This window comes from Phacochoerus africanus, chromosome 2, assembly GCF_016906955.1.
Source record: "Phacochoerus africanus isolate WHEZ1 chromosome 2, ROS_Pafr_v1, whole genome shotgun sequence".
In the NCBI taxonomy this organism is placed as follows: domain Eukaryota; kingdom Metazoa; phylum Chordata; class Mammalia; order Artiodactyla; family Suidae; genus Phacochoerus; species Phacochoerus africanus.
The window spans coordinates 74,763,266-74,786,069 of NC_062545.1; positions in this window are offsets into that span (position 1 = coordinate 74,763,266).

The window sequence follows — 22,804 nt, forward strand, 5'->3', positions numbered from 1 at the left end:
CTCGAGGAGTGGCCTTACTAACCTGGAAGGTATCTGACCTCCTCTCAGTACTGGGAGGGGAGCTGAAGGCACCTCTCAGCCAGCAGCCCTGAGTCATCCCAGGAAAGACAAGCCAAGCCCGCATGACCCATCTCAGAGGCCAGAGCCACCTGAGAGATAAAATCTGAGTGGGCCGGATCAGCCAGTGATTAACAGTGGACCAAGGCTCTGGGTCAGCTCCGGTCCCCTCTGCCCACCTCAGGCTGTACCTGCCACACCCCCGGGCCAGAGAAGGGCAGGGACATAGAGGAGGGACTTGCTCCTTGGGTTGTCTGCTATCTTTCAGGCTTCAAAATGGGGACCAGAGCCCAGCCTGACCTGCCTTTGAGGCCCCAGAACCATTCTGGGCAATGCCCTTATTCTTCCTTGGTGGCTGAGCTTTCCAGACCGTCTTAGGGTGGTGGTCTCAAGCCCAAGATCAAGAGGCTCTGGGGAAGAAAGACCGAGGATGGTGATAATGGGAATAATAATGGGATGGTTGGGAGGAGCCGTGAGCCATGTGGGAGAGGAGTGGTCCAGGGTGGGAGCCTCTGGGTGCCTGGACACCCTGCTGCTAATGATGGGTTCACATATTGAATATCTCTGTGAACCATGCACCAAGCTGAGTGCTCGGCTGTCTTGTGTCATTTAATCCTCCCAATAGCCCTTTGGAGGTCATTATCATTATTAGGATGTCTTTTAAGTAACTTGCCTAAAGTCGCTTAGCTGGTAAGCAGCAGAGCTGGAATGTGACCGACTGGTCTACATGGCTCCAATTCCTTCTCCCTCCCTTGGCCCTGACAGAGATTCTCAGCCTTCCTAACTCTCTACTCTGGAGAGGGTTTATTCACAGCAAACTGCCCGCCATGCTTGTTGAGGATGACTGACATCTCTTAAAGCATAAGGTGTTCCTCCCCTTCTGGGTATTTATGTTTTTTTGTTTGTTTTTTTTGTCATTTTGCCATTTCTTGGGCCACTCCCGCGGCAGATGGAGATTCCCAGGCTAGGGGTCCGATCGGAGCTGTAGCCGCCGGCCTACACCACAGCCACAGCAACACGGGATCCGAGCCGCGTCTGCGACCCACACCACAGCTCACGGCAACACCAGATCCTTAACCCACTGAGTAGGCCCAGGGATGGAACCCGCAACCTCATGGTTCCTAGTCGGATTTGATAACCACTGAGCCACGACGGGAACTCCTGGGTGTTTATGTTTCAATGGGAGCCAGGGTGGCCCAATAGCACCATTATTTCTGGAGAGCTGCGGTTCTCAAAGTGAGGTTGTTGGCGTTGCGATTTGCAGACTATGTTTGCCCTCATCATCTTCTCTCTTTGTAGCAGGGCTTCTCAGACTCAAGAGGGCATCAGAATCCCCTGGTGGGGAGGGGGGAGCTCATTCACACACACACAGCTTGCCCACAGCACAGAGCTCCCAATTCTGTAGGTCTGGGGTGGTGTGTAGGAATTTGCCTTTTCATCCCCAGGTGATGCTGCTGCTGTTCTGGGGATCAGACTGTGAGGACCACTGCATTGTAGCAATCCTGTAAGTTTGGACGAGCAGGCATTATTAGTGTTTCCTTCTTTTTTTTTTTTTTTTTTTTTGGTCTTTTTAGGGCCACACCCATGGCATATGGAGGTTCCCAGGCTAGGGGTTGAATCGGAGCTACAGCTGCCAGCCTATGCCAGAACCACAGCAATGTGGGTTCTGAGCCATGTCTGCAACCTACACTGCAGCTCACAGCAATGCCAGATCCTTAACCCACTGAGTGAAGCCAGGGATCAAACCTGCATCCTCATGGATACTAGTTGGGTTTGTTACCACTGAGCCACAATGGGAACTCCTAATGTTTCCATCTTTTAGATGAAGAAGTTAATATGCAAGGAGGTTTGGTGACTTGTCATTGGGTGACAGAGTATCAAAAAGCAGGAGTAGAACTTTAAAACAAGATGGGACATCCTATACCTTTGACCACCACTTCTCAACAGGTCTGTGTCATGCTGAGATTTCTGCAGTGATGATCCCCCAAATTATTTGAACCTCTTCTGGGTCCTCTGGGTGACCACCAAGACCTTAGTGCCACCTAGCTCTTCAGGGCCTGCATCTGTGAAAGCACTGTCCCTGTTGAGGTGGGAGACCTGCGGCCTCCCCAGAGCATGTGGCAGGAAAAGCCTGCCAGACACAAAAGCCCATGTTCATGGGCATGCATCTGTGTCTTTACCCTGTTTTTATCGAACAACTTACAAGGATTGGTCCGCAAGCCGTGAACCTTATTTGCAAGTGAAAGAGGCAGAGGTCTCAGATGGCCACGGTTAGAGCTGGTTTCAAGCCTTGCTTATGACAGAACTTTGGTGAAATAGGAATCTGATGAAGCTGAAGTAGCAAAAAACGCCATGGACTTATGACTGCTGTTTCCCACCATGTCCTCAGTGGGCAGGCAACCTCTGCCCGTAGTCTTCCCAAGGCCAAATGCAGAAGTCCACTCAGACCACACTCAGTCTACCATTTAATTCGGTGTTAGCAATTCAGCTTCAGCAAAACCAGACACTTACCTAAGCGCCATAAAGTTGAAGGGTTTCTAAATTAAATTTCATATCTAGCTTGTATTTAGTTTGGACGTCATCATGAAACATAGTGAAATAATTTAAGTCAATGCTAAGTGGCTTGAGGGTTTCTCTTTCTTTATTTGAACAGAGAGACATATTTCTTATGTTTAACACTGCTCATGAGATAATGTAATAATGAGCTAATATAAGAAAAGCCTGTCTAAACTGCCAAGTGCCATGTAAATGTTTGTCATTATTGGGTTTTTTTTTTTTCCCTGTTTCTCTTTTTTAAATAGTATATTTTTTAAATTGAGGTATAGTTGATTTATAATATTATATAAATTTCAGGTGTATAGCATAATGATTCACAAATGTTAAAGTTTACATTTCATTTATAATTATTATAAAATATTGGCTATATTCACTGTGCTGTGCAATAAATCCTTGTATCATTTATTTTATACATAATAGTTTGTACCTCTTAATCCCACCTGACCCTTCCCTGGTGCTAACCATTAGTTTGTTCTCTATATCTGAGTCTGTTTGTTTGTTATATTCACTAGTTAGTTTTATTTTTTAGATTTATAAAATATACAGTGATGTATACAGTATTTTTTTCTTTGACTTATCTCACTTAGCATAATGCCCCTCAAGTTCATTCATGTTGTTGCAAATGGCAAAATTTCATTCTTTTTTATGACTGAGTACTCTTCCATTGTGTCTATGTGCCACATCTTTTTTCCATTCATCTGTCGATGGACTCTTAGGTAGCTTCCGTGTCTTGGCTATTGTAAATAGTGTTGCAGTGAATATTAGGTTGCATGTATCTTTTCAAATGAGTGTTTTTGTTTCTTTTGGATATATACCCAGGAATTGCTGGTCATGGGGTAGTTGTAATTTTAGTCGTTTAAGGAGTCTGCTCATTGTTTTCCATTGGCTGCACTAATTTACATTCCTACCAACAATGTATAAAGGTTCCCTTTTCTCCAATCTTCATCAGCATTTACTATGTATTCTTTTTTGATGATAGCCATTCTGACAGGTGTTGAGATGATATCTCATCATGATTTTTCATTTGCATTTTTCTTATGATTAACAGTGTTGAACATCTTTTCCTGTGCCCGTTGGCTGTCCTTACTGTTCTTTTTACCCCCAACTTTATCGAGATATAATTGACTTATAACATTGTATAAGTTTAAAGTGTGCTAGGTAGTGATTTTATATGTGTGTATATGGCAAGTGATCACCACAATAAGGTTAGTTAACACATCCACCACCTCACCTAGTTACGTTTTTGTGTGTGTGATGAGCGCTTTTATTTTTATTATTATTATTTGCTTTTTAAGGCCGCACCCCTGGCTAGGGGTCCCCTTGGAGCCATAGCTAGTTGCCAGCCTACATCACAGCCACAGCAATATCAGATCCGAGCTGCATCTTCAATCTACACCACAGCTCATGGTAACGCCAGATCCTTAACCCACTGAGCGAGGCCAGGGATTGAACCCGCAACCTCATGGTTCCTAGTCGGATTCGTTTCTGCTGCACCATGACGGGAACTCCGATGATCACTTTTAAAATATACTCTTATCAACTTTCAAATATACTCTACAGCATTGTTAGTTACAGTCATCATGCTTTGTAAGACATCTGCAGAGATACTTCATCTTATAACTGAAAATTTGTACCTTTTGACCACCTTCCCCCCATCACCTCATTCCTTGCCCTTGGCAACCACCAATCTGTTCTCTGTTTGGTATTTTTAGATTCCACATATAATGAGATTATGCAGTGTTTGTTTTTCTCCCTCCTTGTTCTAGCTGTTCTTTTTCTAAGTGCTAGCTGGCTGCTCCACCTACTTCTGTAATTCTGCTCTTCCCTCTCATTGCCCCTCCCACTGCATTCTCAGGGCAGAACCAGCCTCTTGACCCCAGCCAAGAGGGGTCAATTCCACAGTGGCCACTTCCGGGGCTCCCTGAGGGAGGGTAGGTTCTATCTTGCTAGACCTGGGCGGGGCCTTGGCCATCTTTTGGTCTCACCCCACCCATGGGAGATGAGGAAGTGAAACCAGAGATACTGGACCTGACCTTCTTAATGGCACACAGGGAGTCAGTGCCAGATCCAGGAATAAACTGGGGTTCTTTTTTTTTTTTTTTTGTCTTTTTGTCTTTATAGAGCCGTACCTGTGGCACATGGAGATTCCCAGGCTAGGGGTCTAATCAGAGCTGTGGCTGCCAGCCTACGCCAGAGCCACAGCAACACCGGATCTGAGCCATATCTGACCTACACCACAGCTCATGGCAGCACCAGATCCTTAACCCACTGAGCGATACCGGGGATCAAACCCACAACCTCATGGTTCCTAGCGGATTCGTTTCTGCTGAGCCATGGGAACTCGGGGATTCTTTTAAAATAAGTTCTCTTTTCCCCCTTCTTCCTGTTATACACCAGGATGGGTGCCAACTTTTCTGGAGGCTTAAGACCCACTTAGCAGAGATTGAAGCACACAGAAAATCCAGAGAGCCCAGCCTGGGAGGATGGGAGATGCCAGTTAGGACTCACTGGTGTCCAGGAATGAGGGCAAGATGTCAGAGGGAGCAGTTCCATGTCCTCTAATGTTCCACTGGAATGGGTCTAAGTCCTCAGCAGCTTCAGGATGAAGGCTGAGGTGGTTCTGTTAAAGATATACTGAGAAGACTCTTTCTCTTGGCAGAAGTTCTTTTTTTTTTTTTTTTTTTTCTTCTCTTGTACCCATTGAAATGGGAATTTCAAAGGATCCTTTGCAGGGAGGGGAGAGGGCCTATGAGGAAAAGAGGAGTGAGTCATTGCAGAAAACCAAAGGGCTGGGTGCTGATGCTCTGAAACAAGGAGGATGGGGCCCTCCTTTGTTGGAGGAGGTATCAATCATTCCAGCTTGGCAAATAGCAGTGGACCCAGAAGGACTTTCTTTCACAATGGAATCAGAAAGCTAAGCCTTAGGATATGTTGAATTGAAGTAAAAAATATTTTTCTGGGATTTGAAAGAAGAGTGGGTTAGAAGGATCCAAACATTTTTGGAATATGTAGAATCCAGACGAGTTAGGCCCATCCTCCTTTTTTTGTTGTTGTTGTTTTTTGTTTTGTTTTGTTTGGTCTTTTTTCCTTTTCTAGGGCTGCATCCTGTGGCATATGGAGGTTCCCAGGCTAAGGGTCTAATTTGAGCTGTAGCCACTGGCCTACCCAGAGCCACAGCAATGCAGGATCCGAGCCATGTCTGCAACCTACACCACAGCTCACGGCAATGCTGGATCCTTAACCCACTGAGTGAGGCCAGGGATCGAACCCACAACCTCATGGTTCCTAGTCAGGATTCGTTAACCACTGCGCCATGACAGGAACTCCAGGCCCACCCTCCTTAAGAGAGGATTGTGTCTAGGTTTTTCCCATTTGTAAACCATTCCGTCAGAAATCCATATGTGGTACATGTTGCTGCCTGACATTTTTAAATGGCAAATGGTTTCAGCTATTTGAACATGTAGATATTTATCAGAAATACAAAAGCAGTCCCAGGCCCTTTTTTCAGATCCTCATATACAGTTAGAGGCCCAGAATTAGTCTTCAATTAGATGTAGCCTAGAGATCATTGGTGTTTAGAAGTCTGAACCAACCTCAGGACTATGGTACATATTAAATCAGAACCATGTCTCAGTTCTGGATGTAAGTTTACATTACTAGTCATGGCTTTTAACTTCATTCCAGATGATTTATGATTTAAGTGAGGCCTAGAGTTTGGCTCATTGCAGACAATTCCGGTTGGGTCCTGTGATGGATCTCTGAGCTTCTGGAAATATCATATCGTCTAGGCAGTCACTTCAAAGAAACTGAGTCACCCTTAAGGGGCAGATGCTTGCTATCTCAGCCACACGCACAGGCTTGAACTCCAGCAGCGGCCAGAGAAATGTATGCGTGATTCACAGCAATGAATCTCTGACTCTTCCCTTCAACTGCGACTTCACGTCCTCCAAACAGTCCTGAAGAGGTTCCAAACTGTGACTCTGTGGCACCCGAGGCAGCTCAAGAATGGGAAAGAAAAGCTGTTTCTGTTTCCTTTTGAAACCACGTGCCTGTATAAATCTGCAGGCCTGTACTTCTGTGTTCACGTTCGAAATGCTTTCCTCCCAGGCGCCTCCATGCCACGTGATCGGATGGTTTATATCATCTGAAGCAGAACCATGTGAGCCGCATCAGAGCACAGCTAATGCTAGCAGGGACCTGGATCTGAGGAAGTTGCTTCTTCGCAGTCTTAGAAGTCTCTGCAGGCTTCTAAACCCCAGCCCCTTGCCTGCATTGAAATAAGCTAGATGTGCACGTTCGGCTTTAATTTCTTCCAAGTGCCCCAGAGGCCCGTAGGGGAGGGCGTGAGCATGAAGGAAAATCGTGGCCTTCATCACTTCCTCTACCCTGCCACACCCCAGAGGAGCCTGAGCTACCAGTCCCCAGTCTTTTGATGATAACCTATAGCAAATGGGCCCACCTGTCTCTCCAGTAGCTTGAATACACTGTTCCGTCCGCACCAAATAAATTCCCTTTTTTGTGTTTAGACCAATGACTCAAATTTCTTTTTCTTTCTTTTCATTTTAGGGCCGCACCTGCAGCATATGGAAATTCCCAGGAAAGGGGCTGAATTGGAGTTTTAGCTGCTGGCCTATACCACAGCCACAGCAACGTAGGAAGGATCCTTAACCCACTGAGTGAGGCCAGATTTGAACCCACATCCTCCCAGACACTCTGTCTGGTTCTTATCCCACTGAGGCACAATGGGAACGCCTTCAAATTTCTTTTCTTTTTAAAAAATTTTTATTTATTTATTTTAATGATTTTTATTTTTTCCATTATAGCTGGTTTTCAGGGTTCTGTCAATTTTTTGCTGTACAGCAAGGTGACCCAGTCAAACATACATACACACATTCTTTTTCTTACATCATCCTCCATCATGCTTTATCGTAAGTGACTAGATAAAGTTCCCTGTGCTATACACAGGATCTCATTGCTTATCCACTCCAAAGGCAATAGTTTGCATCTATTAACCCCAGATTCCCAGTGCACACCCCTCCCTCCCACACCCCCTTGGCAACCACAAGTCTGTTCTCTAAGTCCATGAGTTTCTTTTCTATGGAAAGGTCCATTTGTGCCATATATTAGAGTCCAGATATAAGTGATATCATATGGGATTTGTCTTTCCCTTTCTGACTTACTTCACTTAGTATGAGAGTCTCTAGTTCCATCCATGTTGCTGCAAATGGCATTGTTTTGTTCTTTTTTATGGCTGAGTAGTATTCCACTGTTTATATATACTACATCTTCCTAATCCATTCATCTGTCAATGGGCATTTAGGTTGTTTCCATGTCTTGGCTATTATGATAATGCTGCAATGAGCATATGGGTGCTTGTGTGTCTTTTTCAAGGAAAGTTTTGTCCAGATATATGCCTAAGAGTGGGATTGCTTGATCTTATGGTAGTTTAGTTTTCTGAGGAATCTTCATACTGTTTTCCATGGTGGTTGTACATTCCCACCAAGAGTGAAGGAGGGTTCCATTTTCTCAAGATCCTCTCCAGCATTTGTCACTTGTGGACTTATTAATGATGGCCATTCTGACTGGTGTGAGGTAGTTCCTCAGAGTAATTTTGATTTGCATTTCTCTAATACTCAGTGATGTTGAACCTTTTTTTCACATGCTTGTTGGTCATCTGTATATCTCTTTGGAGAAATGTCATTCAGGTCTTTTGCCCATTTTTCAATTGGGTTGTTGGTTTTTTTGCTGTTGAGTTGTATAAGTTGTTTGTATATTTTAGAGATCAAGCCCTTGTCAGTTGCATCATTTGAAATTATTTTCTCCCATTCTATAAGTTGTCTTTTTGGTTTTTTTTTTATAGTTTCCTTTGCTATGCAAAAGCCAAACTTCTAGACAGGTCATTAGCCCTTGACTAATTCAAGTGCACAAACTAATAGTGTAAATGTTAAGATTTGCTAAAAACCTCAGGCCTGATAAACCCTTGTCAGGGAGCGGGCCAAGTAGGTGAAGCCTGTCTGCTGGATGACCCTTGCTTAAGACAAGAGGCAAAGAAGCCAGGATTTCTTGCAAGGTGGATACAGCCTTTGTAAGAGGCTGATGACTGTTTCTTACACAGAGCGCCCAGAATATGTGACAGCGTGCGACAGAAATGACAAATAAGTTCATTTCACCTGCCAAATTCACAGAGCTGCTCGTGGCCGCCTCTAGCACCTTGTTAAGAAGGATTCTGGGTCAGTGTCCCGGCTCACCAGGAAACAGATCTGTGATTGTTTAGCTGAGTCTGCTTTGGGCACAGGATGGAGAAGCGGCCATGTTTGGCATCTTGGGCAGGAGCCTTAGGCAAGAGTCAAGAATTCTGTTGATCTATTCTTCCAGCAAGGAAGCCAGATCAAATTTACATGTGCCGCCAATCTCTCTAGGTTTTCCCGACATCCAACACCAACTGAAAGAAGCTCCTGCTGGCCACGTAAGAAGGAAAAATTCAGGCTCTAATCGGGGATGTGCCTTGGAGAGCTGAGGAGATTCCTTAAGCTTTGGTAGCTTCCTTGTTCTTGTTACTTTCAGTGCTTGCCATCCATTTCCACAGAGGGATTAGCAGTAAGTTCTTTTTAAATAAAAGGGAAACTGGCTGCTGCCTTGTTTGTCTTGAGGAATGAGATGGAAGGAAGGAGCTGGAAAGACTGTGCTTTGCCCAGGAGCTGGTCCTGGGGCAAGAAAGTGCTCTTTGTTGGGAGTGGCAACTCTGGAGTGGAAAGAAAAGCAGATCAGGAGTTCCCGTGGTACAGTGGAAGCAAATCCAACTAGGAACCATGAGGTTGTGGGTTCGATCCCTGGCCTCATTCAGTGGGTTTAGGATCCAGTGTTGCCATGACCTGTGGTGTAGGTCGCAGATGCGGCTCAGATCCCGCGTTGCTGTGTCTGTGGTGTAGGGTGGCAGCTACAGCTCTAATTGGACCCCTAGCCTGGGAAACACCATATGCCGCTGGTGCGGCCCTAAAAGGACAAAAGACAGAAAAGAAAAAAGAAAAGAAAAGAAAAGAAAAGCAGAGCAAACACTTGGGCCTGTGTTCCAAGAGCTGTGCTGCCCACCTGGGAGAGTGGGTGAGGGAGGGGGCAAACAGGTGAGAGGAAGGAGACGTGGACACTGAACAAGCAGGAGGCCTGTGTGATTTTTTTTTAAAACTACATTGAGAATGTTTTCTGACTTTTCCTCTTATAAAATGATGATTAAGGAAAATATGGATAATTTGATGATATAAGTGGCAATAAAAAGAGTTGACCTACAGTTTATGTAAAGACAACATCCAGGAGCTCCCTAGTGGCCCAGTGGGTTAAGGATCCAGCATTGTCACCGCTGTGGCTCTGGTTGCGGCTGTGGCACAGGTTTGATCCCTGAGGCTGGGGAACGTCCACATGCCACAAGCACAGCCAGAGAGAGAGAGAGAGAGAAAATCAATGTAGGTGTAAAAATATCAGCTTCCCAATTAAGACTTGGCCTTTCCTTCTGTAGAAATAGAAGCTATTTCTACTTCTAAATCTATAAATCTACAAACCTACAGAAATGGACAACAGCATGCCAAAGGGTTTCTTCCAGTTTATTTTTGATTGGTAACAGTCAAAAGGCTAAACCGATCCCTAATTTCTAAATCGCAAAAACAATTTCTATCCCTATCAAACTTGCTCCTGTCCCTCTTCTATATTCCTTCATAAAGCACTTGGGGCATTGCCCCAGTTAAATCTTTTTAATAAATTCAGGATAAATTCTTTTCATGGCCCAAACAGACTTTGAAGAATGAAGAAAAACAAAATATACTCGTTTTCCTTGGAAAATTAGCTGGGGCTATTTTATGAATTGAAACTCTTAAAATGAAATCATTTCACTTGAAAGAAGCCAGAACACATATTCGCTCTCAATGCTTCCTGCCTCTTGCTGGGATGGTGGACATTTCCAGAGAATTGCTGTGCCAAAATTCTACAAGTCTGGTCTTTAAACCTGTTTTCCAAGCCTGCCCTCCAGTTGTTTGTGGAGAAACATGCCTTTCATGGTAAATGGAAACATATCCAGTGTCAAGTTCCATGCTCTTAACTCTAAAATTAGAAAGTCCTGGGTGGGAGGAGGGCAGTGGGTGTAGGAATGACGGTGGTTACTCAGAAACTGAATTAGATGGGACTTTACAGATTTTGTAATACGAGTTTTGTTTTATTTTTCTCAGGAAAAGCAGGGGGGGTTTACAAGAAGAGCAAAGAAGAGGGTGGCGTGCGGGGTGTGCTTCCAGAAAGAGGGTGAGACGAGAGCTGTGGTCCTTGGTTTAGAGTTTATATCAAAACAGGAAGACCCAGAGTTCCCTGGTGGCTCAGCCGGCTAAGGATCCTGCGTCATCACTGCCCAAATAACCCCAGGCAGCCCCACTCCCTCCTGGCCCCAGTTCCTTTCACCCCATAAATACTCTAGTCCTCTATTTTTGTCATTTTTACTTCTAAAAGCAAAGTGGATGGGCAATGGATGGATAGATAGATGTGTGTGTGTGTGTGTGTGTGTGTGTTCTGGTGCGTTTATCTTTGGGAAAATTCTGAAAACTTGCAGTTCTACCTCCAAACGTTCCCTGCAAATCAATGTCTTTCTATCTTTTTTTTTTTGGTCTTTTTGCGTTTTCTTGAGCCACTCCCACGGCATATGGAGGTTCCCAGGCTAGAGGGCTAATTGGAGCTGTAGCACCGGCCTACGCCAGAGCCACAGCAACGCAAGATCAAGCCAGGTCTGCAACCTACACCATAGCTCACGGAAAGGCTGGATCCTTAACCCCCTGAGCAAGGCCAGGGATTGAACCCACAACCTCATGGTTCCTAGTCGGATTCGTTAACCACTGTGCCACAACGGGAACTCCAATGTCTTTCTATCTTATTCTTCCCAATGGATTTGTCCCCAGGACACTGGGGTGTCCTGGCCTTTCTGTGTTTCAGGGCAAGACCATGGCAACGTGTGTCCCATCTTCTGTGTTTCTGAGTGTCCTGGCTGCCAGAGCCATGGAGCTGGGATGGGAGAGAGGAAGGGGTGTGTGTGCAGGCACGTTCTCCTCCTGCTGGGGCAAGAATGTGGTCCCCTTTCCTTTTGGCTCCCTCAGAAGTGGGGGAAGTAGGTAGTCCAGCTCCTTCCTCTGGATCCAGGTAATGGGAGCAGTTTTGTTCTGCCAATCAAAGCAAAGTTTTGCCGGTCTAGGCCTGTTTCTATGTTTACTTCGGCCTTCGTTTAGGACTTAGGTCATTGTACCTAAATGTTTGCTCTTCTCTGTGTGTCCACCCATGGTCGTTTAGCCTCAGGAGAAAAGGGACTGGGCTTTATTTATCTCAGTCTGTCTTCAGGCTTGATACAGCTTCTGGTCTGTAATGAGGTTTCAACAAACATGTGAACTGGCCAATTCTTTTTAGCCCACAGTCACTGACACCTACCACATGTAAGAACCTCCCAGGCCTGGGAGGGAGGGGGCCTTACAGGTGGGTTGGGCACCTGCACCTTGCAAAGTGACAGGGGGGGAAAGGAAGGGGGTGAAGACACACTCCTGAGTCTCTAAGTCCAACCGAGTGCTTGGCACGTTGCAGGATATTCTTGTTGGTTAAGTTTGCGTGCTTTAAATGCAGGCATACTCACCTCTGAGTGGTGTTTTGGGCTCCCAGCTTCCATAGTTCTAAAATCAGCCAGAGAATGGAGTTCCTGTCATGGCTCAGGGGTAATGAACCTGACTAGTATCTGTGAGGACACAGGTTCGATCCCTGGCCTTGCTCAGTGGGTTAAGGATCCAGCGTTGCTGTGAGCTGTGGTGTAAGTAGCAGACTTGGCTCGGATCCCTTGCCGCTGTGGCTGTGGGAACCCCTGGGAACCTCCATATGCCGCGGGTGTGGCCCTAAAAAGACAAAAAAATGAAAATAAAGTCCATCAGAACATTCTGGAAGCCACCCTTTGGTGAGGCCCTTCTGTCTCCGGTCTTCACAGGGGCTTTGATTTCGATCTAACAAATGGCTCCCTCCCTGGCCCAGAGTCTGTGACACCTCTTCCCTATTTCCCACAGCCCACAGATCTCGAGGTGGAAGGCTTCTAATGAGCAGCCTGGCGCAGGGATTAGTGGTTGTAGTAAAAGAGCAGAAACTCATCTCAGGTAGAGCATGGGCTTTGTTCTGGAAAACTCCATCGCTACTGTTGGTCTTTTGAGCAAAGGGCTCCAAGGACAAGAATTGCAGCCTGGCCTGCCATGCAAAAGCATGAGAAGAGTGGGGTGAAGGGGCGAGGGCCACGTTTCTGCTCACTAAATAAAATACCGAAAAGGCCGGCAGGGTTCTGTGGTGGCTAGCTGGTGGCAGAGGTGAGGGGCAGAGACAGAGGAGAACCTGGGGCCTGGTTTTGAGCTTCCAGAGGAGTAGGGAAAGCCTGGACAGAGTTTGCTGCTTTGTTTTAAACATTTGAGATAATGTTGCCAAAGGTTGAAATCCATACCTCGTAGCTGAAGTTATTGGACGGTTCTTCATTGATCTGACATGAAAACGTGGTATAAAGAAACTCCCTTAGATAGTTTGGAAACGTGACACCACAGGGAGGTCCCAGGGGAGCCCCAGTGGGCACCTGCCTCTGGGCCCTGCCCCCTCCCCAGGTCTCTATTTTAATGCCATTCGTGTCCAAGGAGGGTACATAGGAGGCATCTTTTGTGCCCGGGTCTGGGCTGGAGCTGGGGAGCTGGAGAAAAGGATGGCAGTGAGACTCTTGCCCAGACTGGCCCCTAAACTTGGCCTCAGAACAGTGAGGCCTTGTGAGAAACTAGAGAAAGCTTCCTGCTCACCATATGTACCAGGCAGGAGCACAGGAAAATAGGCAGTTTCGGAGGCATCCCAGATCCCCTGAGCTTTGTAATTCCTTTGCTCCCAATGGTTTGCCTCTTTTACTTCCAGAATCAACTCTGAGTCCTTATCACATGCTCAAACCTCCCAAGGCGCAGCCCAGCCTCCCCCCCAGCAGCCCCATCTGCTGCTGCACGTCTGTACCAGGCACAGAGGAGTTGGAGATTCCCTGCAGGTGCCAGGCAGGTCCAGGCTCCAGGCCTGTGTTCCTCCTGTCCTCTCTCTGCCCACTTCTCTCTCTCTGTCAAAGCCCAGTTCACCCTTCAGGGCTCCTTTGCCCTGATGCTGTGTGAATGAGGTCTTCCCCGGCCATTCCCCTAGAGGTAATTGCTCCCTCATGAGCATTTTCAAAGTGTGTAGGCTGTATTACAGTTGTCAGATGATGCTGGCTGTTATTTCACTGCCTATGTGTGTCACGGAACGCTGTCTATACCCATGGATTAGAAGCTGAATAGGGGCAGCCATGTAGGTGACTCAACCATGGATCCCCCTCAGGGTCCAGTATCATGTCCAATTTGGAGGTCTGAGGGGCTTAGAAATGGCTGGGGATAATAAATGATAATGGCAAAGAAGCTCTACAGCCTCAAGACGAACAGGGGTCTGGACAGGGATGGAGCTGCAAACAACAGATGCCGAGGGTCTGGCAAAGATTATGAGAAGGCTTGACTGTATGCCTGGTCTTTCCCCAAAGACCCCCAGACCCGGACACCTTATATGCAGCTGAAAAGCAAAGGCAAAGCTCATGGAATGCAAGAGGGCATGAAATGGACTATTTATTTATTTTTTTATTTTTGTCTTTTTAGGACCACACTCGTGGCATATGGAGGTTCCCAGGCTAGCGGTTGAATCGGAGCTGTAGCTGCCGGTCTACACCACAGCCACAGCAATGCAAGATCTGAGCCGTGTCTGCAAACTATACCACAGCTCATGGCAACGCTGGATCCTTAACCCACTGAGCAAGGCCAGGGATCGAACACACAACCTTATGGATACTAAGCGGGTTCGTTTCTGCTGTGCCACAACAGGAGCTCCCATCTTTTTGTTTTATGTAATGTGATGATGATATTCATTTTTGCATATGGCATTTAGTAAAAGGTTTTTCTGGCAAAAAGCTACCATCATTCATATTTCATCTAAACCTCCAGCCCCTTGCAGCCTTTTTGACTCTTATAGTCTCCCTCTTTTTCTCAAACCAAAGAGTTCTTTGCTCTTTACCCAACAATTTAGGCCTTGTTCTCATGTTTCACTTGGGATGTTGAAAATGCTCTCGGGAAACAGTGCTACCATTCAGAAATTCCAAATATATCTGGGAGCCTTTATTATTCTTCAAGGTTACAGGAATTTTCCTTGGAAACTTTTTGAATTTGAGTAGAATTTTTGCTTTTCACATCTCTCCTCGCTTTTAAAAGGCGTTTCGGGAAATCGAAGTCACCGAACTGATATTTACTTGTTTATTTATTTTGTCACATTTTAGCCTGTCTAAATACGCTTTGTCCTTAAAAAGCAAAGATTCATTTCAGTCCTCCCACCCCCACCCCTCAAATTTCCTTTTAAAAATGAACTGGGCAAGATTTCACAGTGTGTCATTTGTTACCTTCAGCATTAAGCTGGTATTGACATTAAAAGAGGCAGCCAACGGAACATAAAAAAGACATCTTTTGGCATCTCTTTTAACAATCTGAAACAAAACCTCGAAAGCCGTTCCACCTTCTGGTCCCAACTTTGTAAATCAGGCCCCTGAATCTGCCACATTTCAGGAACTCTTTCGTCTCGATGCCGAGACGCTTCTCCAAAGGGAATGAACTACACTGGGTGTTGCCAGTGGAAACAAAAGCTTGCCCGTCTGAAGCATGGAGGGCAGGATGCTGCTGGCCTCGCTTTTTGCCTAACATTTTGGAGCAGAGAATGACAGACAGCCTTGGCGAGGCAGCCTCTCACATACGGCAAGCGTGTTGGCTGCTGAGCCGTTTCTGTATCCTGGCAATCTGTCCTGTCCAGGACCAGCACAAGCTGTGGACCCCGCCTGGAGCCTGATTCTGCAAACAGACACCCGGGCTGCAACTGGGGAACCAGGAAGAGGGACCTTGTGGGGCTCTTCCCTGGGATGAGAGCACTGTGTGGCCCTGCGGGCCCTCCCGGGGCAGAGTTGGAGGAACCTCTAAAGGAGACACAAAAAGAGAGAGACGGCTCTCCTAGCACTGCCCTGCAGCTAAAAGGGACACCTGGCGGGCCCCAAAATGTTCCATATGCTTTTGAAGATTTGGGTTTGATCAGGTTTGGTGGGATGCTCACAGATTTGGGATCCCAGGGCCTGCGGTCATCACACCCTCTCCTTTAGGAGCTGAGAGGCCTCAGGAAAGTCACTTAATCTCTCTGGGCCTATAAAATGTGAAGAATAATATCTGCTTCTCTTTCCTCTGGGTTGCTGTGAAAAGCAAGGGAGTTGATGGTTAGGTAACCATTTGATAACCTGCAAAATGCCCCTAAGCAGAGGTGGTGGCATCATGACTGTCTGGGGCTCCGTGCCAAGAGTCCTTACTCTGAGAAGGTGCCCTGACCTCCAGATGGCTAGCTTTTGACGTATGTTTACCCAGACGTTTGGCTTCACGGATGTTTTTCTCGGCTCATCACCCTGCTCTATTCTCACCTACGTCACCTGGGACCTTGGCCAGACCCTCCCCCGCACATCACATTGATGCCTCTGCTACCCCCTCTGGAAGGTGAGTCTGCTCCCTAACTCTACCTGTCTCTAGGAGACCAATCAGAACACATCAATTCATTCACTGAACTGATTGAGGCTCAACTCTGTACCCTAAGGTAGAATCATGAATAAAAGGAAACTCCGGCTCTAGGAGGAGAGACGGACAAGGGATCACTTGGTTCTGGGCAGTGCAATTAGGTTACAAAGAAAACTGGGCATGAGGCCATGCAGGTGGCCGTGAGCCCAGCCCTTAAAGAGCAGGGCAGGAAGGAACCATCTTACCAGCATAATTTCATAGCTGCCTCTATGAAAGAACGTGTGCTGTGCTCATCTAGGAAAAGATGGTGGAAGCGGGAAGCATTCAGCCTTCTTGCACAGGGTTGGTCCCTGCAACATGCGTAGACCCAGGAGAGAGAGCTTGCCACACTTCTTACCCAGTTCCTAGACCTACTGTTTGGGGAGTGTCCTGAGTGGCGTGGCATGGAGATGTCCTGTACCAAACATAGGTGATGTCACACCCAGCGCTTTGCTAACTTGCCCACTGAAAATATTTCTTATTGGGGCCAAAGGAACACTTCGCGTCACAGTGTTTGATAAGGTGATGAGTGATCCAGCCGTCACAGCACATGAGAGAGGAGTCAGCAGTGCAAGAGGTCAGCCTTCCCTGACTCACTGGTGACTTTTCCCCACCACACCCTGAAGCCCGTGGAGAGGTCCCATCCCATCTTCCACCTACAGCTGAGGGGAGGACATCAGCTGGATGCAGGTAGGGTGAGTAGAGCACTGGACAGGTGGCCGAAGTGTCAACTAAATTATGCAGAAATGATTTCATTCATTCATTCTTCCACTAAAACTAGTTTATCAAATGGGCTATGTTTGGTGGGATATAACCAGGGAATTGCTTCTCTTTCTCTCTCTCTCTCTCTCTCTCTCTCTCTCTCTCTCACACACACACACACACACACACACCACCCACTGCCTTTCCAAACTGCTGTCAAATCTTCTTTCACTGGTCAACAACTCAGGCAGATCCCAGGACCATACAGTCCCTTTCAGGTATTATACATTTGCAACAGTTCCCTGCCAAATTCAAAGCTATTTCCTCTTCCCTCAGCTCAGGTTTTTTGCTCAAAAAGATTGCACAGTCTTTTATTATTGCCTTGTCTCTGGCCTTTCACTAGCTGCTTCTGACATGAAGGTAAAGTGAGAACAGGAAGAAGAAGGGAAGAAGCAAAAATGTCTTTTTACTTGGCTGGGTTGGCTGCGGTACAGCCACTGTGTCCTCTGAATGCAGGGGTTCAGGTACTGGTTCTTTCTCTTAGAAGGCATTTTAGTGGGTCCTGTGGACCTTCCCCCTCTGCACCCTTCCCCCTAGGGACTGTGCTTTGCAGTCCCTGGCCATGGGATGGTGCCCTCTCTGGCTGACTCCTAGGACTCCCCTTGAGCTCCAGAGCCAATGGGGGTATCCCACATGGCCATCTAATGTCTGCTTTACCTCTCCATGGCAGTCAAAGCCCTTGGCTGCTCCTAGCAAGAGGAACCTAGCCCAGTTGCCATCCTCAGGGTCCACATGGTCCCCAGAAAAATTTTCGCCTATTGGAGTTCCTGTTGTGGCTCAGTGGGTTAAGAACCCAATTAGTATCCATGGGGATGTGGGTTTGCTCCTTGGCCTCACTCAGTGGTTGAGGATCTGGTGGTGTTGTGGCTGTGGTGTAGGCTGGCAGCTGCAGCTCCAATTCGATCCCTAGCCTGGGAACTTCCATCTGCCGCAGGTGCAGCCCTAAAAAGCAAAAAGAAGAAAGAAATTTTCACCTGTGGTGTCAAGACCCTGTGATTAAGCAAGCATCCACCCAGAAGGGAGATTTTTTTTTTTTCTTTTTAGGGCCACACTCATGGCATATGGAAGTTCCCAGGCTAAGGGTCAAACTGGAGCTACAGCTGCCAGCCTATGCCACAGCCACAGCAATGCCAGATCCGAGCCGCTTCTGCCACTTACACCACAGTTCATGGCAACGCCAGATCCTTAACCCACTGAGCGAGGCCAGGTATCTAATCTGCAACCTCATGGTTCCTAGTTGGATTCATTTCTGCTGTGCCACGACGGGAACTCCACCAGAAGGGAGATTTTATCTTTGCTCCTGGCTGATACCCCCACTCTCTGAATGGTCCTCTTAGAGCCATCCTCACTGTGCTCAAGGACTGGGGAAGCACACCCTCCCTTCCTCTAGTGGGAAGAAAAGGAAAATAAATACATGCATGATACCTCTTACTACGACTCCTTTACAGTTGGTCTAAAATTGTATCTATGAATCTATATCATCTATAACTCTGGTTTTGGCCAACTCCCAACAAGTCTTACATCAGTGGAAGCTGCATCTCTCTTTGGAATATGGGGCCACTTGTTACCCAGATCAGCTTTGGGCATCAGCAGAAGTTCGCCAACAACAGAAAGATTCCAATTTAACTTTCTGTTATGCACTAATTCATTCATCCACAGTCTTTATTCAGCAACACTCATTCCGTGTGTACCATGCACCCAGGACTATGCCCATGGGTACCCAATGAAGAGCAAAACTTGCCTGGCCCTGCCCCCGCCTGGGTGTGCCAGGTGGACCCACCATTGTTGGCCTCTTGCCGCCTTGCCATAACATTTACATTTGCTCAATCCAAATCCTATCAATTGGAATTCTGTTATTCAGCACTGGTACATGATGTCTCCAAAGACAGTTGTAACTTCACATTTGTAATAATGGTCACAACTGCTGTAAGATCCTAAAGGACCTTTAGAGTCCTCACTGATAACTCCACTATCAGAATTGTTTTAGTGTTGAGCAGACTTAGTTATGTTTTTTTGTTTTTCCCATGATAACTAGTTTACAGTGTTCTGTCAATTTTCTACGGTACAGCAAGGTGACCCAGTCACACATACATGTATACATTCTTTTTTCTGACATTATCATGTTCCTCCATAAGTGACCAGATATAGTTCCCAGTGCTACACAGCAGGATCTCATTGCTTATCCACTCTAAAGGCAATAGTCTGCATCTATGAACCCCAGATTCCCAATCCATCCCACTCCCTCCCCCACCCCCTTGGCAACCACAAGTCTGTTCTCCATGTCCATGAGTTTATGTTTCTATTTTAATCCTAGACATAGGCTCTAAGATAGAGACAGTCCCCTATAATCAGAATATTTGCTAAATCGTAACATCCCATTATTTGACCAGACTACATTCAGGACGTTTTCCTGTCTGTTTATAGAGTACTTCCTAATTCCTTGAAGGGTACATATGTACATGTAAATTTTCTTTTTTGCGTGTGTATTTTCTTTTATTAGATTGAATTTTCCTGGTATTTTTGCTTTTATCCAAATAATAAAAGTGCCCACTTTCCTGGTTTAAATGAATAAACTCATTGAAATATTTAAGTTGATTTTCTTTAAAAATGTAAAGTTATGTGTTTTTAAAACTTGGCTCCTGTTCTTGGCACTGCCAATCAAAAACATTCAACTCAGAATGTCTGCCTTGTTCCTGAAGTTGGATTCTGTGTGTTTTGATTTTTGTGGGAGGTTTTTTTTTTTTTTTTTTTTTTTTTCATCTCATTAAACCTCAGCAGAGATGAAAAGTTTTGATCTTGTGCAGGAAAAAAAACACCAGAGAGTCTTTATTGTTGCCAACTATTACATTTAAAAAGCCTTGCATTCTAACCCTAGTTCCCTGATGTAATATATAAATCTTGTTAACCTTATAAATCTGATTTTTCAAGAGCAAAAAAAGTCTCCTTTCTTTCTTTATTATATCTAATTTGCATACTAGCACATAGTCCAAGTCTTGGCAGATAGTAATATCTTAAAGGGCACTGAAGTATAACTATGTACTTGCCGATGTGTTATGAAATAAACCCCATTAGTCACTTTATATTTGAAAGGCAGAAAAATAGGCACCTAGCAATAGCATGCATCACTCAGGATTAGAGAAAAGCCATTTTACGTCCAGGGGATAGTACTTCTTATTTTGGGGGCTGTCAGGCTAGCACATTTAATTACCCAGAAGACTATCACAAGGAGTCTGGCATATGAAAATTCCCGGGCTAGGGGTCGAATTGGAGCCGCAGCTGCTGGCCTATACCACCACCACAGCAACATGGGATCTGAGCTGTATCTGCAACCTATGCTGCAGCTAGCGGGCAACACAGGATCCTTAACCCACTGAGCGATGTCAGGGATCGAACCCACATTCTCACTGACCCTATGCTGGGTTCTTAACCCACCAAGCCACAACAAGAACTCTGATTTGTATGGGTTTTTTTGTTTGTTTGTTTGTTGTCTTTTTAGAGTCACACGTGTGGCATATGGAAGTTCCTAGGCTAAGGGTTGACTATGAGCTGTAGCCAACCACCAACGCCAGATCTCACGGCAACACCAGATCCTTAACCCACTGAGTGGGGCCAGGGATCGAATCCGTGTCCTCATGGATACTTGTCGGGTTCATTACTGCTGAGCCACAGTGGAAACTCCTGAATTGTACGTCTTAAACGGGTGAATTGTATGGTATCTGAATTTATATCTCAGTAAAGCTGTTTTTTAAAAATTTGTTATCCGTGAGCTGTGTGTGTGTTTGCGCACATGCCAGCACGTGCACATATATATGCAAGCGCGAACACAGGCTAGCAGGAGAGATCGCCAGCTTCTGAATCAATCTACTTTGGGTGGAAACACCAGAGTGAGGACTAGACAGAGGTAGGGAGGAGAAATGTAACTTGTCTGTCCTTTGTTTACAGGTGCTCTAGAGATGGGGAGGAAGATATAAAGTATGACGGATGCTAAAATCATATCCTAATAGTACAGGCTTCACATGCTTTTATTTATTTATTTATTTTTGTGGTTTTTGCCTTTTCTAGGGTAGCTCCCGCAGCATATGAAGGTTCCCAGTCTAGGTGTATAATCAGAGCTGTAGCCGCCGGCCTACACCAGAGCCACAGCTACGTGGATCTGAGCCGAATCTGCAACCTACACCACAGCTCACGGCAACACCGGATGGTTAACCCACTGAGCAATGTCAGGGATCGAACCCGTAACCTCATGGTTCCTAGTCGGATTTGTTAACTACTGCGCCATGACAGGAACTCCAGGCTTTGCATACTTTTAAAGATGAAGGATTCTTTGCTTTCCCTACATAGTTTGTTTTCAGGGGCATGGCCAGCTCGGCCTGCAGAGACTGGTGAAGGTGTGGCAACTAATGACAGAGCCAGGATTCCTATGTTCCGATGAAATACCTGGCTGTGCTTAAGAACGCAGCGCATCTCTCTTGATTATGCCTTGGAGCCAGGGTTCCTGGAGGCACACCTTCAAGGTCAAGGGGGTGTGGTGGAGGGATGCTGGGTCTAGGTCAAAGGCTGCCACCCTGCTTGGCCTTGGACAGTCAGTTGTTGCCTGGGCTGCTTTTTTTCTTTTTCTTTCTTTCTTTCTTTTTTTTTTTTTAGGGCTACACCTGCAGTTCCCAGGCTAGGGGTCTAATCAGAGCTACAGCTGCCAGCCTACACCACAGCCACAGCAATGCCAGATCCGAGCTGCATCTGCGACCTACACCACAGCTCACGGCAACACCAGGTGCTTAACCCACTGAGCAAGGCCAGGGATCGAACCCGCAACCTCATGGTTCCTAGTCAGATTCGTTTCCACTGAGCCAAGATGGGACTCCGCATTGCCTGGGCTTCTTTGGCCATAAAAAGCCCATGATGATCTCTCCCATGCCTTCTCCCCAGAGCATGAGAAACAAGATTACAAGTGAGTGTAAACTGTGAATCATCGCTTTCCTGGAAGTTATTCTGGATGCACATAATAGCAACTCAATAAATAAGCCAAACAACAGAAGGCACTGGATACTGGATACTGGGAAAACTCCCAGAAACCACAGGCAGGGAATGAGTCTGGCTCCTGATCTGGGGTCTGGAGAGCTGGGATGGACCACAGGCAGCTCACTCCTGGGTATCCACTTGTCTTGACTCTCCTCTCTTCTCTGCACATTGGCCTCTGCTGGTCTGGCTTGTGGGGCCAAATTGGGTTGCCCTAGAGCATCTGTGATTACACAGCTTCCATTCAAGCCATGAGCCCAGCCTTTTCTATCGGGTCCTCAGTCACATTGGGTCAACCTGGATTAGGGGTCCACTCCTGTTCAGATGAGCTGTGAGTGTGGGCAGGAGTCATACAGATAAACTTGGCCATCCTTCATCCATCCCTCTTGGAATGAGCTGGGCAGGTACCAGGAGAGCTGCCTCTACAAACTCTATGGCAACATCTAGTGGTCTGATTACAATAGTCAGTGGGTGAATGAGATTCGATTTTAAGAACCTTCTCTCCTAGCACCCCCCGTCTCTGCTGTCTGTGGCGAGACCTGTCCTGTGAGCTCTGTGGAGGCTGGTCCTGGCTGGAGGCCCATCAGTGAGTGAGGCTGGGTCTGTGGGGTGCCTCAGGAGCCCTGAAACCTTGCTGCAGCACCTCTGAAATGGAGACTGGGCTGTTCTGCTTATGCCCGGGGTCCATGTCGCATTTCTCACAAAATGTCTTACAAATGAGAGCAGGTGCAGGTGACAGGAACCCATTTCAA